This window comes from Hemiscyllium ocellatum, chromosome 14 (genome assembly GCF_020745735.1).
Source record: "Hemiscyllium ocellatum isolate sHemOce1 chromosome 14, sHemOce1.pat.X.cur, whole genome shotgun sequence".
NCBI classification, from domain to species: Eukaryota; Metazoa; Chordata; class Chondrichthyes; order Orectolobiformes; family Hemiscylliidae; genus Hemiscyllium; species Hemiscyllium ocellatum.
In genome coordinates, this window is record NC_083414.1 from 50,287,085 (window position 1) to 50,300,732 (window position 13,648).

General features: G+C 37.1%; 1 protein-coding gene across 1 annotated transcript in view; it reads right to left on the reverse strand.

Moving 5' to 3' along the window:
• LOC132822377 (RING1 and YY1-binding protein-like) overlaps nt 1–13,648 on the reverse strand; it is a 96,324-nt gene that overhangs the window by 11,677 nt on the left and 70,999 nt on the right. The gene's annotated exons all lie outside the window — the stretch shown is intronic.

Genomic DNA, 13,648 nt, shown 5'->3' on the forward strand with positions numbered 1-13,648 from the left:
TTCACTTGATGGTTAAATTGATCTGAAAACATTCAGCCACATGTGTGAAATATGGCTTTCTTTCCATATTACATTACAATTACGTAACTGCCCATGAAGTTTCACACAGCTGTACACAAAGGTGATGTTGAAGCAAATAATGACTAGCAGTAGTGACCAATGAATTGAACAACCAACCAGGTTTTAAAGGTGATCTTAAAGAACAAAGAGGTGGAAGGATTTAGTCGGGAAGTTCTTGAGGAGGAGGCCTAAATGTCTGAACGTTTTTCAAACTCCAAAATATTTTTAAGACCTTAATTACAAATGAGCAATTCTCGAGCTAGAATTTTATATAATATTTTTTGATAAATTTTGTACATCATGTTCCACCACTAAAGGGTGGAGTAGGAAAAAGGTGAATATATGGGGTTTGGAATGAGAATAAAATGTGAGGCGAGAGAAGATTATAAGGAGATAATTGAACATCACAGGTAGAAAACCAAAATTTCAGAGCCTGGAGATGACAAAAATAGGGTCAAAGTTTTTTTGAGTGCTCATGAGATTTTCATAAAAGGCCAATTGTTGATTTTTAACATTTGGTTTAAAGAGGTTTCTTTATCATTGTTCAGTATTGTCACGTAGCAACATGACAACCTGTATTTTTGTTGATACGTGGGCTATGGACTTAAGGAATTAAGAGATAAAAGAATTCATAATACCTTAAAAAAAATCACATCCAATAAACCTGCTTCCAACATATTTATGCCCTTCTTAAATAAGGAGACCAAGACTGTACAGCATGAATATCCCATAGGCCATGGTGTTTTATTGTGCCAACTGAAACAAAAATCATAAGCTAACAACAGCAAATTTTTATTCTTTAAAATAACTTGGGTGCAATTCTGCTCTAAATTACCCTAAATTTGCCTGGCTGTGGTCCTCAGCAATAGCTAAGCATTTTCATTGCATTAGTGCAAGGCTGAAAGATTTTTAATAGCTATTACTCTTTTTACTGCATCTCAGAATTCGATTTCAAATTCTTCAAATAAAAATTCATTGACAGGATGCTGGCATGAATGGCTAGGCCAGCATCACTGCCCATTTCTAACTGCCCAGAGAGCAGTTAAGAGTCAATCATATTGCTGTAGGTCTGGAGTCATGCATATGGCAGACTAGGTAAGGATGGCAGTTTCCTTCAGTAAAAGGACAATAGTGAATCAGGTGGGTTTTCCTGACAAACAATAATGGTTGTGTAGTCATTATTAGGCTCTAATTTCCATCTTTTTCTACTATAAACCTCAAATGCTACTACCTGCCATGGTGGGATTACCTAGGTCTCTAGATTAATAGTCCAGCTGTAATATTACAAGGCCATCCCTACCCCACACAAGAAAAAAAACTGATCTAGCATATTAATCTAGCATAGCTTTTGTTTGTAGAAGAGATGTCAAACCACTGCAGCATATGTGGGGAGGAATATTTCCTGCTTTTACTCCTAAAAGCTCTCACCTAATTTCTTGGTCATGCTCCCTTGTCCTAGACTTTTAAATTCATTGATCATTTTCTTTAGTACATGTCTTTCACTGCAACAAAAAGTATACTTTCAAAGTAGTTCTGGATTGTAAAGCATTTTGGGGTGACCTAGGTCATTAAAAAAAACAAAAATGAAAGTGTTTTATTTATGTTTGGAGTTTTAGAATACATAAAATGGTTTCATAGTCACTGCACCTCAATTTATCACGTGAAACATGTTGAAATGTGCTAAACACAAATGCATTTTATCCCCCCCAATATAAACAGAACTGTTCAGTACTAACTTATTTCGTTAATGGTGCTCGTTATACAAGTCTTTCCCACAATTATTTTTCACACAGAAGCCCCTGAACTTATGCATCTTAACCTAGATACTCCACACATTCGTTCTCCATATTAAGTTTTTCTGGATCCCAATTCGATGCATTTTTTTTTTGTTGACTGGTTTAAAACTGTTCTCTCACTTTGCAGAACCTATGCATTTGTTGCAATATCCTCCTTTGCCAACCTTCAGCCACTTTGCATCTCATCTCTCACCCAAGCTCATGCACCACCACTCACTTTTTTGTTCACCTTGTCTTTGATAGATATTAATGACTTGAACTTGGATACACAGGGCATAATTTCAAAGTTCACAGATGTCATGAATCTGAAATTATGCAAATAATAAGGTGGAGGCAAGTTAAAGATGTCATTACAACAGGTATACTGGCAAAATGGGCAGACATACAACAGAAGAAATTTGGTGTAGAGAAGTATGAAGAGGTATTAACTCCTTTCAATCTTCCTCCCAAAATATACAAAATTAAATGCTCGATTTCAAAAAGGTATAAGGATAAATGGAGACAGGTTTTTTTTAAACGTGGCAGGCAAAGTTAGCTGTTTAAAAACCTGGAGATCCTTGGCTTTAGTTTCAGAGGACCATAGCACTGTTCTCTCATTAAACAAACAGCTGGTGATGAGTTTAATCTGAAGATCAACATGCCTCCGGTGAGGAGCAAGGCTAAGACTGGACCTTCCTGGTGACAGGTGGCAGGAAGACCGAACCCGTGCTTTTGGCCTCACACTGCAATGCAAACAAGTCATCCAGTCACCTGAGCTAACCAACTTGTCAGCTAAACTTCAATGTGGGCAAGCTTCTAGAAGCAAAATCTGTAGGGTAGAATTAGTAGTCATGCAGAGAAATGTGATTTTTTAAAATAAAAGAGCTAACATGGATTTCAAAAGGGGGAAATTGTGTTTAATTTTTTTTAAAAGGAAGGAAACAAAGATTCAATGAAGGTAATTTTATTGTCAAATGTACCACACTATAAAAGCACAGGAGTGCAGGGAGAGGGTAATGTAGCCACAGGAGACACCCCATCTTAGGTAAAAGTGCCTAGATACAGAATCTTATGAACAAAGTTAAGGCATTGCACGTATGAACTTCAAAAAGGTATTCCATATAGCACGCAAAGCACACTTGCGAAAAATGTTGTGGCTCATGTAATAAAAGGGATGATAGCAATGTAAATACAACACTACTGTTTCTTATTATTCAGCCAGTGGTTAATAGGAATTTTGCAGACAAGTGGAAGGTTTTTGTGGAATTCCCCAGCAGTTAATAGTAGTGAGACCCTTGCTTACCCTAATACTTATATCAGTGGAACTTGGTGTGCAGGGAACAATTTCAAAGTTTAAGAATAACACTAAACTTTTAGATGGAACACAACAGTGTGGAATTACAAAAGGACAAAGACAAATTTATAGAGTGGGCAGCTAGATAATAGATGGAATTTAATGATGTATTTTGGTCAAAGACCACAGACAGAAAAAAAACAGGGTTTACAATGCTTAAGCAGGTACAAGAGCAGAGGGTCCTGGGGTATATGTGCATACACATCAGTGAAGGTGGCGTGAACAAAATATAAAGCCTAAAGTACCCTGTGCTTTATAATTAGGGTTAACACCATACTATTAGACCTCAGCTTGAGTATTGTGTTTAATTATTGGCAAAGGATGTGAACTCATTGGAGACAAAATACAGAAGAAATCTATAATGATGATTCCAGGGATGAGAAACTTCAGTTTCTGTCGTAGATTAAAATGTTGCAATGGTTCCCTTAGATGCAAAGACAAGAAAGACGAGATCTGATACAGGTTTTCAAAATAATGGCAAGTTTGAATAGAACAGATAGTGAGAAAAAAAAGTGTTTCTGTTTGCAAAAGAATCAAGAGTGAGAGGGCTCACATTTAAAATGATTTACAAAGTAGAAAAAAAACTTCATACACAAATTGTTTGGGTCCAGAGTGCATTGCCTGGGAAGTGTGATGCCGACAGAGTCAACTGAAGCAGTCAGTAGGGCACTGGATGATTACTTGAATAGCAAAAGGTATGGAAAAGACAAGTGAATGTCACTAAATCATGATGCTCCTACAAGAGCTAGGGAACATGATGAGTCAAATGTTTCTATAATTCTGAAACAACCTTGGATGAAACTCCCAAATTTAATTATGACTCCGTTACAGACTAGCAACCGAAATAAAGTTTGGGAATCCAATATTTTTAGCAATCAAATGAAGTCTATACAATTTTATGGATTTGTACAACCAACATTTATAATTCCAAATCAAGTAAAATAGAACCCAAGGTAGATATTGCAAGGTAACATTCGAATATACCAGCAGACAAACAGATTTACTAATGAACTTTGGTTGGGCACAATATCCTGCATGTTGAATGGCAGGTATAGCCAAGTTGAATCCCACAGATTTGATAGTAATTGCCAACTGGGTGGGTTGCTGTGTCACAACCAGACTCTTCAACACAAATCTTTCTCAGGAATTTCACTCTTCAACCTTCATACTCCATTTCTCGTTTTTCTCGAACGTCTTTGACTTGGAAAGCAAACACTTTTTCACTACCTGAAGGTTCCACCTCAGCTTCCGAATGGTATTGCTAACAACTCCCTGCTTTATGTTAAGCTCCTTCTCAGCTCCACCAGGACCTCTGCCTGAGCCCTGCTTACATGGAACTGCTCACACCACCAATAATTTTCTTCATTCTTCTATTGGTGGTCACATTCTTTTGGCTCTGTCCAGTGTCTCAGGAGATTTCATCTTTCTTCCTGGCTCCTATTAACTTTGGTGGTTTTACTTTCTTCTGGTTTCACAATTGTTTTTTCCTCAAAAAGTCCTAACCCCTCCTGGATATGATCTTTGGTGTTTATTTCTATTCCAGTTACCATTTTCATAACTACATCTCTTCAAATGTCTCAAATCACCTTTGGAACCAGCTTTTCTCCATGCTCTAACACCACTTTTGGTCCAGTAGCCTTTTCTTTATGAATTCTAGATTGGATCTCACAACACCTAGTTTTCATGTCATGTCAGAGACTGAATTCTTTAATACGAATGCAAACAGGCCCAAAATAGAGCATGCAGAACTGGAAATGCTCCGGTGCACACAGCGAGATTAGACCTTTAACTAGGAACCCTAATGGAGCCTAGTCAGGCAAATTTCGTAATAAAAGATGTGGGACACAATGCAAATAAATTATTAAACTTTGGTAGTTTCTGGTTATATTCTACTCCAATTGTTTGCAGTCAAATTTTAGACACTACTCGGGAAGGATATTAAGGCTTTGGATAAAGTACAAAAAGATTTACAAAGATAATTTCAGGAGTACATGGAAAGACTAGAAATGATGAGATTATTCTACTTTGAATAAAGGCTTTAAATGTTAAAGGATTATGTAGGTGCCCAAGAGTATAACAAGCTTTCAAGTAATTAAGAAGACACTGTTTCCAGCTGAGTTTGGTAAACATAGGTGCAGATTTAAGGCTGATGCCAAAACCACCAGAGATGCAAAAGAATTTTTAAAAATATATAGCGACTGCTGTGATCTGGAATGTACTCTGAACAGTACATTCAAAATAAGAATTGAGTGAACGCTTCAACAGAAAATAATCGGTTACGATGAAGAAAGTATCTAACTGGACAGGTCAAACAATGGACAGAAATATGATGAACTGAATAGCTTCCACGTTGAGTCCAATATATGATTCTAGAAAACAGATTTTATTGCAAAGAATCATGATTCTGCCTGACTTATGTCTTAAACTATTAGAGATGCAATGCAAATGCCTTGAAGGAAACTTTCAGAATGCCAATCACAGGACATTTTGAACTGAATGAGATGATGAGCCACTGGACAAAAGTGAGGACTGCAGATGCTGGAAACCAGAGTTTAGATCAGAGTGGTGCTGGAAAAGCACAGCAGGTCAGATAGCATCCGAGGTGTAGGAAAATCGACGTTTCGGGCAAAAGTCCTTCTTCAGGAATGATTCCTGATGAAGGGTTTTTGCCCGAAACGTCAATTTTCTTGCTCCTCTGATGCTGCCTGACCTGCTGTGCTTTTCCAGCACCACTTTGATCTAAACTGACTTGAGCCACTGATCTGCTCTAAATATTTCATTTAATTTGAGACTGCAGAAAACAACCTCTTATCAAAACAACAAAAGGGAGTACTGTTTTGGGGAAAGGCAAGACTTTTCACGTATTAGCAATATTCTGTCTGACAGCAATCAGACATATTATCAATATTTGTTTTCAGTGAGCCCTACCATAACTATAAGGTAGATTTCTTTTTCGGCAGATTGATGATTCAAATCTTATCATTTACTATTAACCCTAAGGCAATATTCAATCATATTTCATGCAAAGTTTTTTTCATTACTTTTACCTTCCTTCTAGAGACTTTGAGACATTATGTATTGGATTTCCATAAACAAAATATGACCTTATATATGCAATATTTACTAGATAGGAAACAAACGTGTTACACTAGGGAATAAACAATTCCCAAGTTTATTACTTTGAAAACATCACTTAGCAGATGTTGCGACGCAGACCACTGACGTGCCAACAAGTGGTAGCAGCAAGGTTTGTGTTTACTTCTCTGCATAATTCTAATTTTGGCTATTTATTAGGAAGGCATTAAACTGATGTTTGTCACCATCGAAGATGGTGAGGGCAAGAAAAGCAAACAAGTAATTTTTACAAAGCTGCAAGCAGCGGTTGACATGTAGAAGCCTAGGCAGATCACCTAACATCTTAGTTAACAATACGAGACCACCAAACTGGTGGGGGGAGATAAGAAAGAATGCCAGAGAGAGCGAGACTCGCTAGAAGGTCTCTTTGTACCTGAGGAGAATGTTTTTAATAAAACAAATAGAAAATTACCATTTAAAAGCAGAGCACAGATATTGAAAATCAATAAGGAGAAAAAGGCACTTGGTTCTGAAAGACTAGATTAGCACAACATAAAAGACACACTGGACATAGGATGAATCCACTCTTCCTGCTTACAGATCTCAAAAGTTTCCAAGTTATAGTACTATTTCACCAATACACTGTAGCAATAGGGAAGGGAGAAAGGTAAACAATTTTAGCACAGAGATAAATAGGTGCGTTGTAAAGCACTAGTTTATACTCATTTACACTAATTTAGCTAGTACACAAGCTACACATTTTGAACCATCAACTATTGTTTGAGCTATTTTGATTAAAATTTTAAAATAATCTGTGAAATGATAAAATTAATTCGGAGATTCACTTCTTAATCTAATTATGTAACATGTTCTATATCACCACAGCCACATTAACAGGGCAATGCAACAAAAGGTGATATGAAGATTAAACAGATGCAGTCTGAGAAAGACGTGCATGTTACCAAATCAAAGGTGCATTGGAGCAAGCACTGAAGTGCTGAACTTGCAATTTATTTGTCATTCTAGTTAATTCCATTCCAATCCAATGCAAATGGTTAAAGATGACTCAAATGCAGCTTGTTATGACTCTAATGGGAGGACTGTACTGGAAATCAAGTCCTACTACTCCACATACCATACCAAAATGTAAAAATGTTTTAGTTAAATCGCTAAAATAATAAATTTATTTCTCCTTCTTACTGTCACCCAGAACAAAAGGGAGACTTTCATCAGGTTTCTTCAGTAACCTCAAAACTAACTTTATTATAAACAACCTGTGCTTACAGTAAGAGGCTAAAATCTGATTAACAACCAAGCTAATACTTAGAATTAAAATACCACTTCACACCCAAATACAGGACAAGACAATTCTGCAGAAATTACATGTATTTTGAAGAATAAAGTAAATGGAAGTAGTCTCGGTGGAGCTAAGGGTCAAAATTCAAAAGGATCAAGTTAAGACTTCAGAGTCGAGACAAGATCACAATGCTGACAGCCATAGAATCAATGGCAGACCTTTAAACCAGATTTAGAATCAACTGACATCTTAAAATGAAATTAATAGTTCAGCAGAGTTTAACGGCAAGTAAAATATATTAATTTAAGAATTTTCTCAGGTTCCCAGACAATATCAACTGAGCAAGGCCTGTGCAGCTTGTCCTATGCATGGCTATATTTTCAGGGGACAATTTTTTTTGGCTGACAAATTCTAGGAGATTTTTTTCTTCAACTGACTGGGTGCTTATTGAAGAACAATAAGAGGCTGCTGCCATTGCTGCTGCAAGGCAACCTTCAGCGCAGCGCCTCTTCCACTAACCATCTGATGAAGGAGCAGCACTCTAAAAGCTAGTGCTTCCAATTAAACCTGTTTGACTATAACATGATGTGGTGTGATTTTTAATTCTTCCACAAAGTTTGTCAAGCAATTAAAGCCATAAAACGGATTACTTACCTCTCAAGAGTTTGGTTGCCTACTTTCCACAAGTCAACTGAATTTTCCTAAATATATAAACAACCATCTTATGATATTTCATTTGAGAAATCATATGATAAACCCTCTTCAACCCAGAAATTTCTAGATAGTTCAATTTTTTTTTACAATTAATGATTCTATTACTTAAAACTTGGAAATAATGGAATACTCAAACTAAACATGAAACAACTTAGTCTTACAAATGGCCTTTCCTTTGGAGCTCGGAGTTTTTAAAAGTCTGCTCCCCATTCAGGAGGTAAGGCAATAACACAGCGTGAGAGACCCCGCCCCATGCAACATCGCCCGCCCCCTCTCCAGGGCAGCTGGACTGTACACTAACAAGACTACTGTTGCTGCTTTTGTGTGACAAGTCTCCAAATAGCACACAATGTTGGAGAGATTATCTGGGGAAGGTGGGGTTTAGGGTACACCCCTCTGTAGAACTCCAGGGAAAGTGTGAGGAGAGAGAGGGCGGGAGGTCAGTCATTTGTTGGAAACACATCTTTGATGTAATGTTTCTATCGGGAGTTTGAGATCTCCTTCGGACAATCAGATTTTCAGATAATTGAGTTTCCTCTGTATATCCAAATATCATACAAACAGATACATCTTTACTAGTCTTGTCAAATCCATTTCCAGGTAAGTTATATAAAATTATGACTAATTTCATATTAAATTTCTCATGCCACCTTTACCAGTGGATTCTGAAGTCCAATGTCTATAGTATCTGATCTGAAACGCTAACAGTTTCTCAATGTTATTTCAATTTGATCTTATCTGCTGAATGTGGCTTGCCATGAGTGGTCCTGCATTATCCATTGAGAGAATTTTGGTCAAAATAAAAGTTCCAATAGCTTTCATTTGGTAACCTGATTTACAAGTTCTTTACACAATTAAAACTAATTAATCGATCATTTTTATAGCTGTGGACAAAGTTAAGCCTCAAATACATGGTAATTTACTTAGGACTAAAATTCCTTCAGTTGCTGTTTTTCCAGCCAATGTTTTGAAAACAACAGGATATTTTTGGTAAATCCAATGTATAAAATTATGCCTAAATAAAGCGGATTAAATCAAGAGTAATCTTAAATTAGAAGCACAATATACAGTTTTCACATAACTAAGACTCAGCGTGCCCGTACATATGTCCAATCATTTCAAACTTATCTACTAAAAATGTCTTAAAATTCAATTTTAGCCGAAGCAACATAAAATTCAATGCTGCGATACTTGATCTGATTCCTAGATTTCAATGTTTCACATGGAGTATATTACGAACTTTTTTTTTGAAACTTGACAAGACTGTCAAAATGGCCACTACTTCTGATCTTTGGCATTCGAGATTTAGAAGTTTCTGAAAGCTTAAGTGATTGCCTAAGTAAGTATAGGTATATAGATATTCACAACAATACCGTGAATTAACATTTTTTGTACCGATTTATCCTTAAAGGAATAGAAATTCTACCCAGTCTGTTTCCCTGTACAAAATGGAAAATGGAAATTCAATGCGTGTGAGATAAACATGAACAGATATTACTAATGTTCATGGAAGGAATGACTTTGAGCAAAGGTTGGACCTGTAACCATTGGAGGTTAGAAAATGAAAAGGTGGCCTTACTCAAACAAGATTCTCAGACTGTTTGATTGGATAGATGTTGAGGGGATACTTCCTCGTTTGAGGTTTGTATAACTTAATGGCATAGTTCAAAACTAAATGATTTAAGACAAAGACAAGAAGGATTCTTTTTCCTAAGGAGACTGTTAAATCTTTAGAAGCCCCTTTAACAGAGAGTAATGGGGAGGCCAGATCATTGAATATATGGCTAGACTGTATTAGGCAGATTTTTGATTGGCAAGAGAGTTCAGGGTTAAGTCAGTCAGGCTGCAAAGTACAGCTCATGCCACAATTGGACCAGCCATGAACTTACTGAATACAGAGCAGACCCAAAAGCCAAAAAGGCCTATTCCCTGATCATACAAAGGGATATAGACACATTGAGTGTGTGGGCAATGTTGTGGATGGAGTATAACATGGAGTACGAGAACTTTTCACCTTTCTACAAGATAAAACAATTTTTTTTTAATAGATGTTCAACTTCTGAATACTGATGTTCAGATTGACTTTGATGTGGAGGAGCCGGTATTGGATTGGTGCACAAGGTTAAAAATCTCACAGCACCAGGTTATAGCCCAATAGGTTTATTCGGAAGCACTAGCTTTCAAAGTGCTGCTCCTTCATCAGGTGGCTGACTTTGACCTATTGTACAATAAACTGAAAATTTTCCAACTGATACAGCAATTAGGAAAGCATATAACTCGCCATTTTTTATTGCAAAGGGTTTGAAATGGATTGATGCAATTAGCAAAGGCTTAAACAAGACCACGTGCCATTTTTGTCTACACAGCTAGAAGGAGATACTTTGATTCATTACACTGAAAGCTCACTAGATTAGTTTGAGTTGAAAGTTGGAATTTACTCCCAAAATTGAGTAAATTAGGCCTAAACACTCTGAAGAATGACAGATTAATTGAAGTATGCAAATTCTGAAGGACTTGTTAGGATAGTCACGGACGTAGTTTCCCCTTACTGGGTAATCTAGAACATCTATTTCAGGATAAAAGAATTAACCATTTGTAGCTGATATGAGGAGCAATTTAATAATTCGAAGGGGTGAGAATCTTTACAACTCCCAGATAGTGTGGATGCTCCGTTGTTTTATATATTTAAAGATAGATAGACCTTTAGTGTTTCAAGGTTTAGGCAGACATCAGGCTTGCTTATAGAAAATGGCAAAGCAAGCTTAACTCCTGATCCTGTTTCTTGTATTTTTGTCAATTATATGGCAATTCATTTTCTGAGGCAAGGTCAGCACTTTGGTTCTATCCCCCAAATATGAAAACAGGAAGTTGAGGTTTTTGCAGTCAAAGTTAATATTGCTGGAAAAGTAAATACTTCCTTAACCTCTAACATTTAGCTTCAAACTTGGAATGTCCCTACAAATATTCATATATCCCAGTAAATTCTTGACTAATATCTAAAACACTCAAAAGAACCCAAGACATCATCAAAACATTTCCCTTCACTGCTACCATTCTCACTTTTAATATGAAATGTTAAAGCTCCAATAAGATTCCTTAGTCTTAATTTCAGAGACTGCCATGCCGCTGCATCTGTAAAGTTCTTCTCCTTGCCTGATTGAAATGCATCAATAATTCCTGGGAACAGGTACATGACCTAAATATGACACTCCATATAACCCTGCAACTAAATAGCTCATATTTAATATCTACATTCAGAACAGAATGACTATTTGTCATCAGACTGTCAAACTGCTTATGGAGCCTAATCAAGGCACCAGTCATTTCTGTGGAAAGGAAAGCAAATCTCTTGGAGCGTTAACTTGTGCATTTACCAATAATTCAGACAAATTTACAAGGCAGGCCCATTTTCCCAAATGATTAAAATTCAGAATTTATCTTCTGAACAAGTAAATTACTGACATATAGCATTTGCCCTGGTTTCCTTCAACTGCATACCTAATTTGACCCTGAATATTGGCCCCCATTCTTGCCTCAAAAATCTAATCCCAAAAACGAAATCAACATCATTAAATTCTCTTTTGCCTTTGTTTTAAATCTAATTATTCAATCTGGTAACTCTGGTATCTTATGCTGGACCACTGCCAAAAAAAAACAATTCATGCCCCTTTCTTTTCATGATTTTCAATTTATTTCTTCACAAACTGTATTTCTTCAAGTCCAAATTCTCAAGTTCCTTTGCGTGTGTACTTGCATGGTCATATGTTGTAGGAGCTTGGAAGAATCTTATATTCTCTCTAATGTACTTTTTATTGAACCAGCATGGCACACAAGGAATAAAGGTTTTTGAAAAAAATCTGAATGGTGTTTTCATTTCCATTCTATCAACATGGTTTTACACCACCCAAATATTTTGGGATTGCCTTCTATTCCTTTCACAAAATAGTGACCTGCACAGGGTATAGGTTTCCTCGCTGAGCTGTCGGGATGGTATCCAGATGCTTCATTACCTGGCTAGGTAACATCAGTGGCGACTTCCAAGTGAAGCGAAGCTGTTGTCTCCTGCTTTCTCTTTATAGGTTTGTCCTGGATGGGGTTCCTAGGGTTGGTGGTGATGTCATTTCCTGTTCATTTTCAGAGGGGTTGATAGATGGTATCGAGATCTGTGTGTTTGTTTATGGCATTGTGGTTGGCCAGACTACTAAGACCCCTGGAATCCTTGTAGCACACAAACCCATCAACACTCAAACAAAAACTAACAAACGTAAAAGACCCAGTACAACCCATGGACAAAACCAACATCGTCTACAAAATTCCATGCAAGGACTGCCACAAACACTATGTAGGACAAACAGGAAGAAAGTTAGCCACCAGGATACACGATCACCAGCTAGCCACAAAAAGACACAACCCTCTCTCCCTCATAGCCCTACACGGAAGAAAAAAAACACCATTTCGACTGGGACAGGCTAAGCAAAGACATGCCAGAGAATTCCTAGAGGCCTAGCACTCCAACCACAACGCCATAAACAAACACATAGATGTAGATACCATCTATCAACCCCTCAGAAAACAAACAAGAAATGACATCACCACAAACTCCAGGAACCCCATCCAGGACAAACATATAAATACAAAGCAGGAGACAACAGCTTCACTTTACTTGGAGGTCAACCACTGATGATGTTACCTAGCCAGGTAATGAAACGTCTGGATGTCAAACCTACAGCTCAGTGAGCAAACCTACTCCCTAAACCTCAACCTGAGCTACAAACCTTCACAAATCTTGCAAAAAAAAAGGTGACTGTGCCTTGATTAGGCACCATTAGCAATGTGATTATCTCTTGCCAAAAGTGGTTTGAACAATTTAGTATTGCGTTATTCTCTGGAATTTTCATAATCACCATTAGAACACCAAGTCCGTTTCAATTTGTACATTTGACATCATTTCTTTTTAAATATATAGTCAGGCCAGCACGTATACTGTGCGTCAGGGTTTCCATGTTGAATTTGTTGTATAGCTGATGTCACATCAGGAAATGCAACCTGTGACAATCTGGCAATTTCTGTTCGATTCTTGCTCACCGCTTCCCTCCCAACCCTGAAGCTTACAGTTTGTCACTCCCTTCCTCCCTGACACATTCTCGCTCAGTGAGGGTTCAATAAAAGTGGCAGCGAACACTATAAACGTTTATTTTAAAACATAAGCAGCTTACATATTTTGCAAACAATTTAGGAATGTACAACATTTCAACTTTCAGTATTTCACATTTCAATGTTTTATTTTCTGATGAGGGAGAGGTCCTATGGAACATAACTAAAGCTTTCACATTGGGTTAAACAAAACACTCTGATTAGTTTAAAATTGTTTCA